The sequence below is a fragment of the Lepidochelys kempii genome, chromosome 1, assembly GCF_965140285.1.
Source record: "Lepidochelys kempii isolate rLepKem1 chromosome 1, rLepKem1.hap1, whole genome shotgun sequence".
Taxonomy (NCBI): Eukaryota; Metazoa; Chordata; order Testudines; family Cheloniidae; genus Lepidochelys; species Lepidochelys kempii.
The window spans coordinates 59,286,953-59,305,319 of NC_136380.1; positions in this window are offsets into that span (position 1 = coordinate 59,286,953).

Here is an 18,367-nt window from a genome sequence, read left to right on the forward strand (position 1 = left end):
ATCTGTTAGACCCTCGAGGGAGTCCTCCCTTTCCTTTGGGCAGTTTGGGACTGTAATGAGGTAATGCTCACCTGACTCTGAAGAGCGGGGGACAAAACCAAGAGGAAAGAAAGGACATGATACAAGGAAGAGACGTTTTGCCATGCTCTCTCTCTTCCACCTACATCTACAGACACCACCACCATGACCACGCAGTGACTGAAACGCTGATCAAAGGGGAGAGACTGACTGAAAAGTAACCAGCCAGCCTGTGGTGAGAAGCATCTAAGTTTTTAAGGACATTGAAAGTGTTAAGATCAGCTTAGAATGTGTTTTGCTTTTATTTCATTTGACCAAATCTGACTTGTTATGCTTTAACTTTTATAATCACTTGAAATCTATCTTTATAGTTAATAAATCTGTTTGTTTATTCTGCCTGAAGCAGTGCATTTGGTTTGAAGTGTGTCAGAGACTCGCTTTGGGAGAACAAGCCTGGTACATATTGATTTCTTTGTTAAACTGATAAACTTATATAAGCTTGCAGCGTACAGCAGGCATTACTGGACACTGCAAGATGGAGGTTCCTAGGGTTGTGTCTGGGACCGGAGATATTGGCTAGTGTCATTCACTTGCAAGTAGCTGGGAGCAGCTTACATGCCAGAGGCTGTGCCTGAACAGCTCAGGCGTGGGGGTTCTCACAGCAGAGCAGGCTAAGACTGGCTCCCAAAGTCAAGGATTGGAGAGGCCTATCAGATCACCAGTCCAGATAACACCAGAGGGGAACATCACAGTATCATCTGCAAATTTTGTCACCTCACTGTTTACCCCTTTCTCTGATGAATCAGTAGGAGGGAGTTACTTTCCAGAAGGCCAGGCAATTTCCCATCAGATTAGATTACAACAATTTCTTCGAAGTTCCAGCCGTAGAGCTATACATACGGCTTCTTTCTTTCTTTCTTTCTTTCCTTCAGTTGTTTTGTAAAGGAAATTTGTAGTGACGTGATAATGCAATTAGTAGGGTTAAGAAATGCTGCTGCTGCAGCTGAAAGAAACATGGGAAATGTCACACACTGCATATGGCACTTCTCCTTAGGAAACCCCTGGGGCTTGTTGTTGTGAACAAATAAGGTAATGTGTCTGGAAAATGTACCCAACAGAAAACACACAATTGAGTCAGCAGCACCAGCAAATGATAAAATAACAATGCTGTAGAAAAGTGACTGCCAAACAGCTTCAAGACAGGCTCGGACACTGCACCAAGGAAAAAGAAATTTCATGAAAGAAAAAACAAAGAGAGTTTGTCAGGAAGCTCAAAGACTTGGAGAGAAAACAGCTGGATCAGTGCCAATCTCAGGAACACCGCAGATACCTCTAGTGGTGACTGCAAGGTGACGGATGCAGTCTTTCCTCCTGCCTGTGGGCTTGGTTCTGCATTTGTTCTAGTCAGTGATGCAACTCCCATTGATTTCAGTGGTGCAGGATGGGCCTTAAATGCTCTGGAAACATAGAATCATAGAATATCAGGGTTGGAAGGGACCCCAGAAGGTCATCTAGTCCAACCCCCTGCTCAAAGCAGGACCAATTCCCAGTTAAATCATCCCAGCCAGGGCTTTGTCAAGCCTGACCTTAAAAACCTCTAAGGAAGGAGATTCTACCACCTCCCTGGGTAACGCATTCCAGTGTTTCACCACCCTCTTAGTGAAAAAGTTTTTCCTAATATCCAATCTAAACCTCCCCCACTGCAACTTGAGACCATTACTCCTCGTTCTGTCATCTGCTACCATTGAGAACAGTCTAGAGCCATCCTCTTTGGAACCCCCTTTCAGGTAGTTGAAAGCAGCTATCAAATCCCCCCTCATTCTTCTCTTCTGCAGGCTAAACAATCCCAGCTCCCTCAGCCTCTCCTCATAACTCATGTGTTCCAGTCCCCTAATCATTTTTGTTGCCCTTCGCTGGACTCTCTCCAATTTATCCACATCCTTCTTGTAGTGTGGGGCCCAAAACTGGACACAGTACTCCAGATGAGGCCTCACCAATGTCGAATAGAGGGGAACGATCACGTCCCTCGATCTGCTCGCTATGCCCCTACTTATACATCCCAAAATGCCATTTGCCTTCTTGGCAACAAGGGCACACTGCTGACTCATATCCAGCTTCTCGTCCACTGTCACCCCCAGGTCCTTTTCCGCAGAACTGCTGCCTAGCCATTCGGTCCCTAGTCTGTAGCTGTGCATTGGGTTCTTCCGTCCCAAGTGCAGGACCCTGCACTTATCCTTATTGAACCTCATCAGATTTCTTTTGGCCCAATCCTCCAATTTGTCTAGGTCCTTCTGTATCCTATCCCTCCCCTCCAGCGTATCTACCACTCCTCCCAGTTTAGTATCATCCGCAAATTTGCTGAGAGTGCAATCCACACCATCCTCCAGATCATTTATGAAGATATTGAACAAAACTGGCCCCAGGACCGACCCCTGGGGTACTCCACTTGATACCGGCTGCCAACTAGATATGGAGCCATTGATCACTACCCGTTGAGCCCGACAATCTAGCCAGCTTTCTACCCACCTTGTAGTGCATTCATCCAGCCCATACTTCCTTAACTTGCTGACAAGAATACTGTGGGAGACCGTGTCAAAAGCTTTGCTAGTCAAGAAACAATACATCCACTGCTTTCCCTTCATATCTCACCCTATGCCGGCCCAAAGCCAATAAGTTCTTGTTTTGTACCAGAAACTGATCTCTGTACCATCCACCACCACTGTGCTGAAAAAGCAGTTCCCAGTCTGCACTAAAAAAAAAACAGGAAAAGTTACATGCCAAGAAACACCCAGCTTTACTTAGAGGAAGTACAGGATGATGCAAATTTGTCAGACAAAATGACTAATCCCAAGGGAATGGGTGTGCCTCGCTAAATTGATTGACAAGAGGCCATTCCTGGGCAAAGTTGTGGAGACACCAATCAATGTGTTGATGTACATGCCTGGCCTGCAAACCACCCATTCTGTCTTACTTCAATCTTTACATTCACTAATAACAGAGTACACAGCATTTAAACATCTAAATAATGTTGTGTCTAGTGTGAAACAGGAGGCTGTTTTAAAAAAAATTGGCTAAAAAGACAAACTTAGACAAACTTAGTATATTGTGACAAAGCTCTGTCCTTGCCTCCGTGGGTCCCGCGTTTCCTGGCGGATTTTGCTAGCCTCAGAGGCTCACTGTGACCCTGCACGTAACCCTTCTCTCTCTAGAGACAAGAGTCACAGTCTACTGAGCCATTTTCATCATAAGCCAGCAAGGGAGGTGAGGAGAAGTTATCCTTCCTTGCACAGTCTCTGTTGTCTCCCAGTCTCAGTGATTAATCAGGGGGCAAAGGCGGGGGGGGGGGGGGAACCCGGGCACACCCTCTACTCCAGGCTCCAGCCCAGGGACCCTAATAGTATCAGCTATGGTAGTTGACCTTTTAGAAACATGACATGTACAATTCCCTGGGCTTCTTCCTCCACAGCAGCCCTCACTTCCTCAAGCTCCACTTCACCCTTACCATATCAGGCACAAGGAAGGAGGCCCTGAGGTGTGTACTACTCAGTCTCTCCAACAGCACAACTTCCTCCCACAGCTCCTGACATCCATACCCACCTGACTAACTGGGAGGCTTTTAACTAGTTTCAGCCAGCCCCTGATTGGCTTCAGGTGTCCCAATCAACCTAGCCTTCTCCCTGCCTTCTGGAAAGTTCTTAATTGGCCCCAGGAAAGTTTTGAAGAAGAAGAATAAGTTAGATTTATGGATGTTTATAGGGAGCTTCTCCCAAGTGTGAGGGGCAACATGCGAGAAAGCACAAAGGTGCTTGTTTGAAAATTTAACAAGTGGGTGATGGAGGATGGCATCACGCATAATGCATAATTTTTCCCTGACTTTCCCATACAAATAGTGACGAGGACTAACAGCATCCATTCAGATGAATGACATTTCATTTTGATTTTTTCCCAAATATGTGGTTGTCTGAAATGATTATGAAGTTGAGACAAATTTTTAAAAAGCTTCCAAACTGTGACAAAATCCATTTTAAAAATGAACAGTTTGGTATAAAGCAATGAAAATGGGTGTCTGTATAGAAAAATTTAAATTACAAGTCGTCAGGGTTCCTTCCCCACACTGAACTCTAGGGTAAGATGTGGGGACCCGCATGAAAGACCTCCTAAGCTTATTCTTACGAGTTTAAGTTAAAAACGTCCCCAAGGTACAAACTTTGCCTTGTCCTTGAACAGTATGCTGCCACCACCAAGCGTTTTAAACAAAGAACAGGGAAAGAGACCACTTGGAGATATCTTCCCCCAAAATATCCCCCCAAGCCCTACACACCCCATTTCCTGGGGAAGCCTGAGAATAATATCCTAACAAATTGGTTACAAAATCATCCAAGACCCAACCCCTTAGATCTTGGAACAATGGAAAAATCAGTCAGGTTCTTTACAAGAGGGATTTTATTTAAAAAAAAAAAACGTAAAACTCATCTCTGTAAAATCAGGATGGAAAATACTTTACAGGGTATTCAGATTCAAAACACAGAGGATCCCCCTCTGGTCAAAACCTTAAAGTTACAGAAAACAGGAATAAACCTCCCTCTTAACACAGGGGAAATTCACATAAAACAAAAGATAAACTAATCCGCCTTGCCTGGCTTACCTATGCTGGTTGCAATATTGGAGACTTGGATTAGGATGGGTTGGAGAAGATGGATTTCTGCCATCTTTTTTGGCCTCTCTCAGTCCCAAGAGAGAACAACCACGTAAACAAAGAGCACAAACAAAAGCCTTCCCCTCCCCAAGATTTGAAAGTATCTTGTCCCCTTATTGGTCCTTTGGGTCAGGTGCCAGCCAGGTTAGCTGAGCTTCTTAACCCTTTACAGGTAACAGGATGTTGCCTCTGGCCAGGAGGGATTTTATAGCACTGTATACAGAAAGGTGGTTACCCTTCCCTTTATATTTATGACACAAGTATAAGTCCCAGTCCCCCCTCAACCTATACATTGATCTCAGCTGTGTTAGCTCCGGAAGTCTATATTGAACTGCTCCACACTGGGCCTTCCAATCCTGGAGGAGGTCCATCTGTTACCCACAATGGGGGAAAGAGGAAAGAAGAGAAGCTGCACGTTGTAATTCAGACGTGTGGAGCTGATTTTGGGCAGAAAAACATATGTAACTGAGCTCTCCACTCCCCATTCCAAAGCAGCCCTACATATCACAACCAGCTTCCCCTGCTGAGGACATATTATTCTATTCAGGTTCTCATACTGCACCCACCAGCATGGTATTGAATGGCTCTGTGGTAGCTGAACCTCTGTGCTGTTCCAGATGGGAGTGGAGGCAGAGATACACATGGCCAACATTCCTATGAGCCAGGATAGGCAGGGATGGTGTCCCTAGCCTCTGTTTATCAGAAGCAGGAATGGGCAACGGGATGGATCGCTTGATGATTACTTGTTCTGTTCATTCCCTCTGGGGCACCTGGCATTGGCCACTGTCGGAAGACAGGATGCTGGGCTAGATGGACCTTTGGTCTGACCCGGTATGGTCGGTCTTATGTTCTTCGTCTAAAACACAGTTTTTTACCTTGTTTGGGAAGTGGGTACTGGAGGTTCCCCTCCTAAATACATTGGGTGGAAAACTATCTTACTCTCTCCATCAGTAACTGCTCATCACTCAGGGAGGAACCTCCCTTTTCTTGGGATGTTAGGAAAGCGATGCACATGTTTATTACATCCCCTGATGTAATTCCCCATTGCATAAATGCCATATGTAGTAGGCCACTTGTACAAATGAGGACACAAATAGCAGGCGATATAGGTAAACAAAAGAGTGGTGGTGATCAATCTGCAAATGCAATTACACAAGGAAATATATGTAGCACACACTGAATGTATGAATTTTGTTGTAATATCCATGACTTTGCTTCTGTGAGTTCACTCATGTAAATTATACAACATGCAAATACTTCATTTGAAAAAACACTGAACAAGCTAAGATCTATAGAGACAATAACAGGAAGAGAGTTGTGGTTACAAAAAAGGGCTTGAATTAACAGAAAATAAGAGGAATTTACCAAAAGAGCAATTAGCTGGACATCTGTTTATCTAACAGCACAAAATATCATCCAAAATGATGTGCAAAGACAAGATTAATTGATAGTTTGCCTACCTCCTCTCCTACTAACACCAATTTCTTTATCTCATGTACTTATGCCAGGGCCGGCTCACAATATTTTGGCACCTGAGGTGGGGAGCTCAAATGACGCCCCCATGCCTCCTCGCTCGGGGTTAAACTTTGAAAGGTCTCAATTCTGCCTTCTTCCTGTTCTACTCCTCTCATGATACTGCTCTGCTACCTACCCCAATAAAGGAGAACTAACAACTTAGAATGCCTTGTTCAAAATTTTGAAGTAACACTTAACTTTCAAACACCTGAAAAGCAAATGTAACTTTTCTTGTCTGCATAGTAAACACTGGCATTTTTATCTGTTTGAATAATCAAAGTGGTGCTTTCTGCGCCTTCTTGGTTGCAAAGATTTGAACTGCTTCCTGAAGATCCACAGTCTGGGCCAGCTCATGCTCTATTGAGATGGTTGCAAGGTCGACCAGCCTCTCCTGTGTCATTGTGGAGCGTAGTTGTGTTTTTATTAACTTCAGCTTGGAGAAGCTGCGTTCTCCACTGGCAGCTGTTACAGGAAGTGTTAGAAATATGCGCAGAGCAACAAAAGCATTTGGAAAGAGGGTGGTCATCTAATTTGTGCACATATATTCCAGAACAGCCTCTGGAGTTGATCCTGCCAAAATGTATCTTGAAAGGGCTTTCTGTTCATCACCTAAATCACTCGCATCAATATCGCGCATGTCATCATGTGTCAACACTGTCTCTAGTGCCCTGCATTGCTGGTGTAGGACTTCTTCAGGTATAGTGAGGAGTTTGGGAATATCATGCAACATCCCAAATATACTGCTGTGTTCCTTGAGCTGCATGAAACATTCTTCAACTGACTGTATTGCACAATCTAGCACCTGGTTAAAGAATTCAACTTTGAATTGTTGTTTGGGGTCTCTTATGGGATTATCCTGTGCCTCCTAATCAAAATGTCATCTTCTTCGGTGACTTGTGTTCTTGAATGGGTGGGAAAATAGCTTCAGTGTGAAGTTCCTCTGCCAACTTCTGTGCACTCTTCAGAACGTTTTGAAATCCCTCATCTGACCGGTAAGACTGTAGGTATGACTTTGCTTTGTCCAGTTGTTCCATTGCTCCAGATATATCAGGGTCAACTCCTTGGAGTCTCTTGCTTACAACATTTATTTCAAACAGTATGTCATGCCACAACACTAAGCCACACAGAAATTTGAAGTTATGTATGTTTCTGGTGATTCCATTTCCCTCTGCCACTGTTCTCCCATGAACAGTTACTGTCATAGAATTATCCTCCATAATGGCAACTACGGCATCATCTATCTTCCCAATTTGGTGTTTGATAGGCTTTATCGCCTTCACTCGACTTTCCCATTGTGTGGCACTCAGTGGTTTCAGTATCAGAAAGGATGTTCCCAGATGTTGCTTCAAAATTTGCCATCGATGAGTTGATGCAGAGAAAAATACATAGATGTTTTGAATTACATTAAAAAATTCAGCAGCCTCACTAGAAGGTGATGCTGCATTACTGACCACCAAGTTCAATGAGTGAGAACTGCCTGGGACAAAAAAAGCTCGAGGGTTTAACTCTCGGATCCGTGTCTGCACGTCTCTATTCTTCCCTCTCATGTTGGCACCATTATCGTAGCCCTGACCTCTCATGTCAGCTATCGCAATTCCCGTATCTTCTGGCTTTTTAAGAAGCACATTTGTCATACCAGCTCCTGTAGTATCATCAATGTCAATAAATTCTAGAAAATGCTCTCTGACAGTCACCATTGCCGGGACATTTTCACTGGTTCTGTTGTTGTTACAAAATGCACCATGAAAGTCATTTGTTCCGTATGGCTGATGTTAGGTGTGCAGTCCAAAATAACAGAGTAATATCTTGCTGACTTCAGATCTGTCACAATCTCCTGTTTGACTTTTGTTACCAGTAACTGTATGATCTCATTTTGAATTGTTTTTCCAAGGTAGTGGTGTGTGTACCTTTCTTGGGTGGTGCCTCTTCTTAGATGCTCCTGGAGTACAGCATCAAACTCAGCCATCAGCTCCACAGTTTTAAGGAAGTTTCCATTGTTTGGCACATACAGCTGATCTGAAGTGCCACGAAGTACTAGGGTTTGGGTAGCAAGCATTCTCACAATGGCAATGAGCCTTTTCAGAACATTTTGCCAGTAAAGAGATTCTGATGCAATCTTCTCTTGATGCTGATCATCTATGATGGCCTTTAACCTTTGTCTCATCTCAAGCTCTTTCCACCGATGGAATGCTCTCTGGTGATTTGCTGCTTTCTCATGGCATGCCAGATTTTCCCAGTCCTTTGTTCCTGTAGAACCCAATGTGGCTGGAACATTAGACTGGAAGAGTTTGCAACAAAAACAGTATGCAGCATTCCGAGTTTTTGAGTACATAAGCCATGGCCTCTCCACTTTGTCACCATTGGGGATTTCACATCAGTAATGTGTTGGATGGAAACTTCTATTTTCATTTTCTTTGGGGAACATGAAGTTTTCATTTTCTGTGGCCCATGCAGTAAAAGGAAGTCCTTCAGGCTACTGCTCAAATGGGTCCACAGTCCTGGATCACCTAGACTTAAGGAACTAAACTCAGCAGCAGTTGTTTCTTGCGCCTCCATCACACTCTTCTCTGATCTACGCTTTTCTTCAGGAATGTGCATGGCTACATCCATTTGAGATGGAGATATGCATGCTGCAGTAGCTGCCAGGTCACCTGCACTCTGACTGGAATATCAGGCATCTCCTCACCACTCACGTCCTTACCACTCATGGTCAAGGCTCACCGTGAACATTTGTGTCTATGTATCTCAGGAGAGCTCCTTCCTGCTTATATAGAAAAGCTTCCTTTGCTTTCTTTCTTTTTCTGAATGCTGCCCCAGAGGGGCGTTTTCTTCCTTCACTCATGACTGCTGTTCTGTGCCAGCTATAGTGGCTCTCAACACTGAATTGAAGGGGACAAATAAGCAGGCTGGTAGCAGGGCCTGAGTGAGGGAACATATCAGTGTCTTAAGGGACTAACTGGCTCCTGCTACTTCAGTTGACTGCCTGTTCTCCTCAAGTGGGTTCAGGGAAGCAGCAGGAAACAGGAAGCTCTCTGAGAAGCTGATGTCAATCAGCCCAGGCTCCTGGGGGTGCTAGAGAGGTACATAACAGGCTCCTCCTCCTCTCTCTCCCTGCAGCTCCTGCTGATTTCTGTTATTCCCTCTCACCTTTTCTCCTGCCTGTCTGTTATGTCTCTTGTGCCCTCCTTCTCCCAGCACAGCACTCCACCATAATTGTGCATCTAGAGCAGAGAGAATAAATATGCATCATCAGCAGACACGATTTTCTACATTCTGAGTCCTACAGTCTGGCACCTGAGGCGTCCACCTCAGTTCACCTCCTGGTAAGGCCAGCCCTGGCCTGGACAGACTCTTCTCCCCACAGACCAATAAGGTCCACCACCTCCCATGTACTCCAGGCAGGAATGTGTTTGGGGCATTGAATTGCCATAATCAGCTGGGCTGGCAAACTCTCCACGATGATCCTACAGGAAATGGGAATTCAAAACTTCCTGGGGCTTTAAGAGGGGAGGAGCTGTTTCCTGTGTACCTGTTGCTGTGCCTAAATATTTTCTGAGAGATTAAAGCCAAGATTCTTACCCAATCACTTGGCTCCAAGAGACTTAAAGAAAAAGACCACTAATTGCTAGACTCATGAGAAAACTGCAAAAGCTGGCAACAAAGGGAGAGCACAGCAGCACGTTTTGTTCAGCCCTAGTAATTAGTTTGCGTAGGTTTATGTTCTCAGTGCTATTGTTGAAAGGAAAAGGCCTAGAAATTATGATTTGACTTATGTGGGTAATACAAGGTGTAAGTCAAAGCTAAATTCTGTCCTTTTTCAAAAGTGAAAACCAAGGTTCTTTTTTAGTTTCTTTTCCCCACAAGTAAGAGATCTTCTAAGACTGACTTGATTCATGGATTTTTGCTGAAACTATTCATTCAAATATTTGCTATTCATCCTGTATGCCTGGTTACCTTAGTCACGTCCTATTGCTTCTTTTACCCGGATGGATGACAAACATTTATTAACTGGAGGAGGGTTTGGACAAGTCCCTTCCCGTCTGAAATTTCACATATTTATATGAATTACCACTTTCATCAAAGTGATTTCCCAGGTTCTAGTCAAACAAAGCTTGTGAATGCGACTTTAACGATAAAGTCATCTGAATAAGCCAATTTTAAACAGAGGAGTGTTTCAGTCTGCATCTGCACCAATATGAATACTTGTGCTGGTGAAATTGAAGTAACTGACACTTAGACATAAATGTTTGCAGCCTTCTTTATTATGATTACACATGTATTTTCTAAGAATTACAGGGGTTTCATCCCATCTCCTGCTCAATAGTACTGTTCAGTTATACCACATTATTATTAGCAGCTGTGGAAATATATTCTGTTTTGAAACACGGCAAGTGAATTAGCAGGCAGGGAGAATTAATACCCATCTCACAGCGGTATTGTGACGCTTACTTCAGTAATATTTCTGAACTGCTTCAAGATGCTCAGAGAGAAGCGTAAGTACAAAGTACTATGATGAAGGACCTGTGTCATAGCTTTGTGAGTGCCCCCTGACAGCCACCCACTAAGATTGCTGTGAGAGGCATTCAAGCCTATGAACTCTTTATCCCTGGGATGTGTTAAGCTTCTGGTACCTGAACAGAATCCAGCCACTGTCCCAATCTCGGGGTCACTAGGCCCACTTTTAGGGCACAGACCTTGGTGCGTGTTGGAAGCTGCTATCCAGCTAGTCCCTCTGGTTGCATCCCTGATCCCTCTGACTTCCTGGGATTTAAACACACCTCTCTCCCAGAACTGCCCCAAAAGGTGTGATGCTTCAGTTTTAGCATTTAAGCCCTCAGGGGCATGCAGCAGTTGTGAAGAGCGAGACACTTTCCTCAGAGTCTAACACATTAATATTTAATCATATAGAGCACAGGAGAGTGCAGATCATACAAAACAATAAATACTAAACCCATGTCCCTCACTGCTCCAGGGCATTCTCTGGGCTGGGGTCCAGTCCATTTGGTTGTCCACAGTCCTTGGGCCATATGGGCTCAGGAAAGTGGGCAGAGATCTCTGCCTCATGAGGCTGCTACATACCGAGGAGTGCTCCAGTCCTAAGGAAAGAAAAAAAAATAGAATGCATTTCTGTCCTAAAAAGAAAAAAAAAAAGTACTGGAACATGCTTCCAATTCCTCCATTAAGTGATAGTACTACTGGCAGTACCCAAATGCTATTCCAGCTCCTCAAAAATGTGCTAGAATGGCATTCTGGAGCGTTCAGGCTCAATTCAAGCCCTGGTGCTGAGTGACCTGTCTTGCTGAAGTCCCCTTACCTAGCTTCTGTAACCTTGCTCTCTGCTGCCCTGTGCTTTCTCTTCCTGTATGACTCCTAATTGTTCTCCTCCTGGTACAGTTTTCCAATGCTCCTACCTTCCCTGCCCTTCCCCTTCCCTCCTAGAGTCAGCTAAACTGGTTTTCTAGGCCCTGGTCTACACTAGGACTTTAGGTCGAATTTAGCAGCGTTAAATCGATTTAAACCTGCACCCGTCCACACAATGAAGCCCTTTATTTCGACTTAAAGGGCTCTTAAAATCGATTTCCTTACTCCACCCCTGACAAGTGGATTAGCGCTTAAATCGACGTTGCCGGCTCGAATTTGGGGTACTGTGGACACAATTCGATGGTATTGGCCTCCGGGAGCTATCCCAGAGTGCTCCATTCTGACCGCTCTGGACAGCACTCTCAACTCAGATGCACTGGCCAGGTAGACAGGAAAAGAACCGCGAACTTTTGAATCTCATTTCCTGTTTGGCCAGCGTGGCAAGCTGCAGGTGACCATGCAGAGCTCATCAGCACAGGTGACCATGATGGAGTCCCAGAATCGCAAAAGAGCTCCAGCACGGACCGAACGGGAGGTACGGGATCTGATCGCTGTATGGGGAGAGGAATCCGTGCTATCAGAACTCCGTTCCAGTTTTCGAAATGCCAAAACCTTTGTGAAAATCTCCCAGGGCATGAAGGACAGAGGCCATAACAGGGACCCGAAGCAGTGCCGCGTGAAACTGAAGGAGCTGAGGCAAGCCTACCAGAAAACCAGCGAGGCGAACAGCCGCTCTGGGTCAGAGCCCCAAACATGCCGCTTCTATGATGAGCTGCATGCCATTTTAGGGGGTTCAGCCACCACTACCCCAGCCGTGTTGTTTGACTCCTTCAATGGAGATGGAGGCAATACGGAAGTAGGTTTTGGGGACGAAGAAGATGATGATGAGGAGGAGGTTGTAGATAGCTCACAGCAAGCAAGCGGAGAAACCGGTTTTCCTGACAGCCAGGAACTGTTTCTCACCCTAGACCTGGAGCCAGTCCCCCCGAACCCACCCAAGGATGCCTCCTGGACCCAGCAGGCGGAGAAGGGACCTCTGGTGAGTGTACCTTTTAAAATGCTATACATGGTTTAAAAGCAAGCATGTGAAAGGATTACTTTGCCCTGGCATTTGCGGTTCTCCTAGATGTAGTCCTAAAGCCTTTGCAAAAGGTTTCTGGGGAGGGCAGCCTTATTTCGTCCTTCATGGTAGGACACTTTACCACTCCAGGCCAGTAACACGTACTCGGGAATCACTGTAGAACAAAGCATTGCAGTGTATGTTTGCTGGCATTCAACCAAAATCAGTTCTTTATCTCTCTGTGTTATCCTCAGGAGAGTGAGATATAATTCATGGTCACCTGGCTGAAATAGAGTGCTTTTCTTCGGGGGACAGTCAGAGGAGCCCATTCCTGCTGGGCTGTTTGCCTGTGGCTAAACAGAAATGTTCCCCGCTGTTAGCCACAGGGAGGGGGGAAGGTTGAGGGGGTAGTCACGCGGTGGGAGGAGGCAAAATGCGACCTTGTAACGAAAGCACATGTGCTATGTATGTAATGTTAACAGCAAGGTTTGCCCTGAAAGAGTGTAGCCACTGTTTTATAAAATGTGTCTTTTTAAATACCGCTGTCCCTTTTTTCTTCTCCACCAGCTGCATGTGTTTCAATGATCACAGGATCTTCTCCTTCCCAGAGGCTAGTGAAGCTTAGAAAGAAAAAAAAACGCACTCGCGATGAAATGTTCTCCGAGCTCATGCTGTCCTCCCACACTGACAGAGCACAGACGAATGCGTGGAGGCAAATAATGTCAGAGTGCAGGAAAGCACAAAATGACCGGGAGGAGAGGTGGCGGGCTGAAGAGAGTAAGTGGCGGGCTGAAGAGAGTAAGTGGCGGGCTGAAGACAGGGCTGAAGCTCAAATGTGGCGGCAGCGTGATGAGAGGAGGCAGGATTCAATGCTGAGGCTGCTGCAGGACCAAACCAGTATGCTCCAGTGTATGGTTGAGCTGCAGCAAAGGCAGCTGGAGCACAGACTGCCACTGCTGCCCCTCTGTAACCAACCGCCCTCCTCCCCAAGTTCCATAGCCTCCACACCCAGACGCCCAAGAACGCGGTGGGGGGGCCTCCGGCCAACCAGCCACTCCACCACAGAGGATTGCCCAAAGAAAAGAAGGCTGTCATTCAATAAATTTTAAAGTTGTAAACTTTTAAAGTGCTGTGCTTAAAGTGCTGTGTGGCATTTTCCTTCCCTCCTCCACCACCCCTCCTGGGATACCTTGGTAGTCATCTCCCTATTTGTGTGATGAATGAATAACGAATGCATGACTGTGAAGCAGCAATGACTTTATTGCCTCTGCAAGCAATGATTAAAGGGAGGAGGGGAGGGTGGTTAGCTTACAGGGAAGTAGAGTGAACCAAGGGGCGGGGGGTTTCATCAAGGAGAAACAAACAGAACTTTCACACCGTAGCCTGGCCAGTCATGAAACTGGTTTTCAAAGCTTCTCTGATGCGTACCGCGCCCTCCTGTGCTCTTCTAACCGCCCTGGTGTCTGGCTGCGCGTAACCAGCAGCTAGGCGATTTGCCTCAACCTCCCACCCCGCCATAAACGTCTCCCCCTTACTCTCACAGATATTGTGGAGCACACAGCAAGCAGTAATAACAGTGGGAATATTGGTTTCGCTGAGGTCTAAGCGAGTCAGTAAACTGCGCCAGCGCGCCTTTAAACGTCCAAATGCACATTCTACCACCATTCTGCACTTGCTCAGCCTGTAGTTGAACAGCTCCTGACTACTGTCCAGGCTGCCTGTGTACGGCTTCATGAGCCATGGCATTAAGGGGTAGGCTGGGTCCCCAAGGATACATATAGGCATTTCAACATCCCCAACAGTTATTTTCTGGTCTGGGAATAAAGTCCCTTCCTGCAGCTTTTGAAACAGACCAGAGTTCCTGAAGATGCGAGCATCATGCACCTTTCCCGGCCATCCCACGTTGATGTTGGTGAAACGTCCCTTGTGATCCACCAGAGCTTGCAGCACTATCGAAAAGTACCCCTTGCGGTTTATGTACTTGGCGGCTTGGTGCTCCGGTGCCAAGATAGGGATATGGGTTCCGTCTATAGCCCCACCACAGTTAGGGAATCCCATTGCAGCAAAGCCATCCACTATGACCTGCACATTTCCCAGGGTCACTACCCTTGATATCAGCAGATCTTTGATTGCGTGGGCTACTTGCATCACAGCAGCCCCCACAGTAGATTTGCCCACTCCAAATTGATTCCCAACTGACCGGTAGCTGTCTGGCGTTGCAAGCTTCCACAGGGCTATCGCCACTCGCTTCTCAACTGTGAGGGCTGCTCTCATCTTGGTATTCATGCGCTTCAGGGCAGGGGAAAGCAAGTCACAAAGTTCCATGAAAGTGCCCCTACGCATGCGAAAGTTTCGCAGCCACTGGGAATCGTCCCAGACCTGCAACACTATGCGGTCCCACCAGTCTGTGCTTGTTTCCCGAGCCCAGAATCGGCGTTCCACAGCATGAACCTGCCCCATTAGCACCATGATGCATGCATTGTCAGGGCCCATGCTTTCAGAGAAATCTGTGTCCATGTCCTGATCACTCACGGGACCGCGCTGACGTCGCCTCCTCGCCCGGTATCGCGTTGCCATGTTCTGGTGCTGCATATACTGCTGGATAATGCGTGTCGTGGTTAATGTGCTCCTAATTGCCAAAGTGAGCTGAGCGGCCTCCATGCTTGCCTTGGTATGGCGTCCACACAGAAAAAAGGCGCGGAACGATTGTCTGCCGTTGCTCTGATGGAGGGAGGGGCGACTGACGACACGGCTTACAGGGTTGGCTTTAGGGAGCTAAAATCAACAAAGGGTGTGCCTGTACATCAAGGAGTATTTCAGGCAGGACTGCACGGAGGGTTTAAGAAATGGTGCACCTAAGTTATCGTTGTTATTGGAACAAGGAGGTTAGCCTGGCCTCTGATTGATACATGGCTAGATTTACCTCGCTGCACCTTCTCTGTGAGTGACTGCAGTGTGATCTAGGCAGGGGAGGAGGCAAATGAGTACAAAACAAATCTGGTCTATTTCTTGTTCTGACCCACTCCATCTATCTTTTACATCTTTGGCTGGCAGCAGACGGTGCAGAAGGACTGCATGCCATCCACATCTCATGGCTGCTCGGCAGAAGATGGTACAGTACGACTGCTAGCAGTCCGTATCGCCTGCCCGCTCACCATAAGACGGTTCAATAGGACTGACTGCAGGACTAAAGAGAATGACCTGCTCAAGTCACTCCAAATTTAGTCCCTGCGCCCATGTCTGCCCAGGCGCTCCTGATCGACCTCACAGAGGCGACCAGGAGCACCTCAGACATGACGATGACGGCTACCAGTCGTACTGTACCGTCTGCTGCCACAAGGCAAGGGGTTGCTGCTACTGTGTAGCAATGCCGTACCACGTCTGCCAACACCCAGGAGACATAGGGTGACGGTTACCTGAGCGGGCTCCATGCTTGCCGTGGTATGGCGTCTGCACAGGTAACTCAGGAAAAAAGGCGCGAAATGATTGTCTGCCCTTGCTTTCACGGGGGGAGGGAGGGAACGGGGGCCTGACGATATGTATCCAGAACCACCCGCGACAATGTTTTAGCCCCATCAGGCATTGGGATCTCAACCCAGAATTCCAATGGGCAGCGGAGACTGCGGGAACTGTGGGATAGCTACCCACAGTGCAACGCTCCGGAAGTCGACGCTTGCCTCGGTACTGTGGAAGCGCTCCGCCGAGTTAATGCACTTAATGCACTTAGAGCATTTTCTGTGGGGACACACACACTCAAATATATAAAACCGATTTCTAAAAAACCGACTTCTATAAATTCGACCTAATTTCGTAGTGTAGACATACCCTAAGGATGCAGCTCACTCATTATCCCAGATGTTTACACCTGATTAGGATTGTTAAGTCCTAAGCACCTTTTTAATGCATCTGTTGGGTGCATATGTGCTTTAGGGCCTGTCAGCAGTACTGGCTCCACTTACAGAGAGGCATTCATAATACAGCAGGTTTGCATAATCAGCTTCACAATATCAGTCAGAATTCATAAGTTGTATAGATCTAGCCCTAATTCATCACAGAAGGATACTGTAGGACATAACTGATGCACAAAGGAAAGCTCTTCTATGGCCAAAGAGGAATAAGAAGCAAGCATAGCCATATAAAAAGGTACACTAAGTACTAAAGACTAATAGGGAGTGATATTTAGAAAAAACAGGGAATCAGCAAGATTTAGGGCCAATAAGCCCCAAAGTCTGCTTTCAGTTACCCCCATGCCTCCCCAGTCTCATGTTTGGGAATATGGAAGAATAATCAGTTCAGTGTTACAGCCCACAGTATAGAATAGTTGTTTATATTTTAGAGATGCACAGGCAAAGCTGATAAGTGCAATCGTATTGTCAGCTTGGTATGTGAACTTCAATTTGTTGTCATTGAGGCAAAATGGTGGTTAAATATGTCAATTAGACTACTTAGCTACTCTGCCTATTTTGTAGTAGGCTTAACTCCTTTCCTGGTTTCCTTCTTAGCCCTCATATTTTTAGAAAACATATTTATTTTAATGCATTACACTACCATTTAATTTGGCACTTTTGCACCATAACTCTGGGCCACTTCATGCCTTCACTTACACCAGTGTTGAGCCAGAAGAGCGTGGGGAAGGAGGACAAGAGAAGTCAAAGCAGATCTTGTCAACTTTGTCTTTACAGCAGCTGGCAAGGTCCTGCATGGAGAGAGTCTACAAGTGCAAGGCAATTGGGCTTATGGGTGTCAGTGAGGGAGAAGGAGGGGTGCCGCTCACTATGAAGATGACAGAACCAAAGTCGGAGAGAACAAACTTGTATGGAAGGATGTCTATATGGGACTTCCTCAACAGGCATCTGATGTCTTAGGAGAAGAAGAAATCAGATGCTGGGAATGTGTCAGGACTGCAGGGTGTCAGGACTGCAGGATGGACTTTGCACTGAGAGACTTTAGAATATCTTTGTTAAGAAAAAAGCTTTCCAAGATACAAGTTTTCTCTAAACTACTATATGGAAAGAGAAAATTCAGAGTTTCTAGACAGTCTATAAATAGGGTTACCATACATTCGGGTTTTCCTGGACATGAGCGGACACTATTGCAGGGAATGGGACATAGTGGACCAGCTACTGGATGTCAGATAAGCTGACACAGATCATGCCGTCTATACTCGTTCAGCAGCGACCTCAATCGGTTGATCATGGTTCTTCTATGCGGTCCAAGGAGGTTTTTTACTGCAGTGTCCTAATTGGGCGCCTACACCGCCGGAGACAAATTTGAGCACAGACACGTGCACACCCAGCTGGATGCAAGGCAGCTTCCATCACCCCAACTCGGTGGCATAGCCCAGGCCTGGCACGAGTCTTCACGGGCCAGCCGAGCCATGTTCTCAGGCTTTTCTGTGCGCCTGCCAGGGTTAAAAATGCACTTTTTGAAAAGATAGAAGCCGAGCGTCTCCTCAGCAGGCTCCAAGCGCTGGGCCCTGCGAACGCAGCGGCTGACACGAAGCCAACGGCAGGAATCTGCAAGGCCACATTTTTGTATTTTTTTTATTTAAATTGCCTTTATCTCTCCAGCCGCTGGGTGAAAGCGGCAAAGCCCAGGGGACCAGCCCCACAAGCCGGGGTGGGGGCGGCCCTGCCACCTCGCCTCACGCTGAGCCGCTCAGGGCTTCTTCCCGCCTGCTCTGCTCTCTCCCGCTCCTGTCAGACGGACCCAGCGCC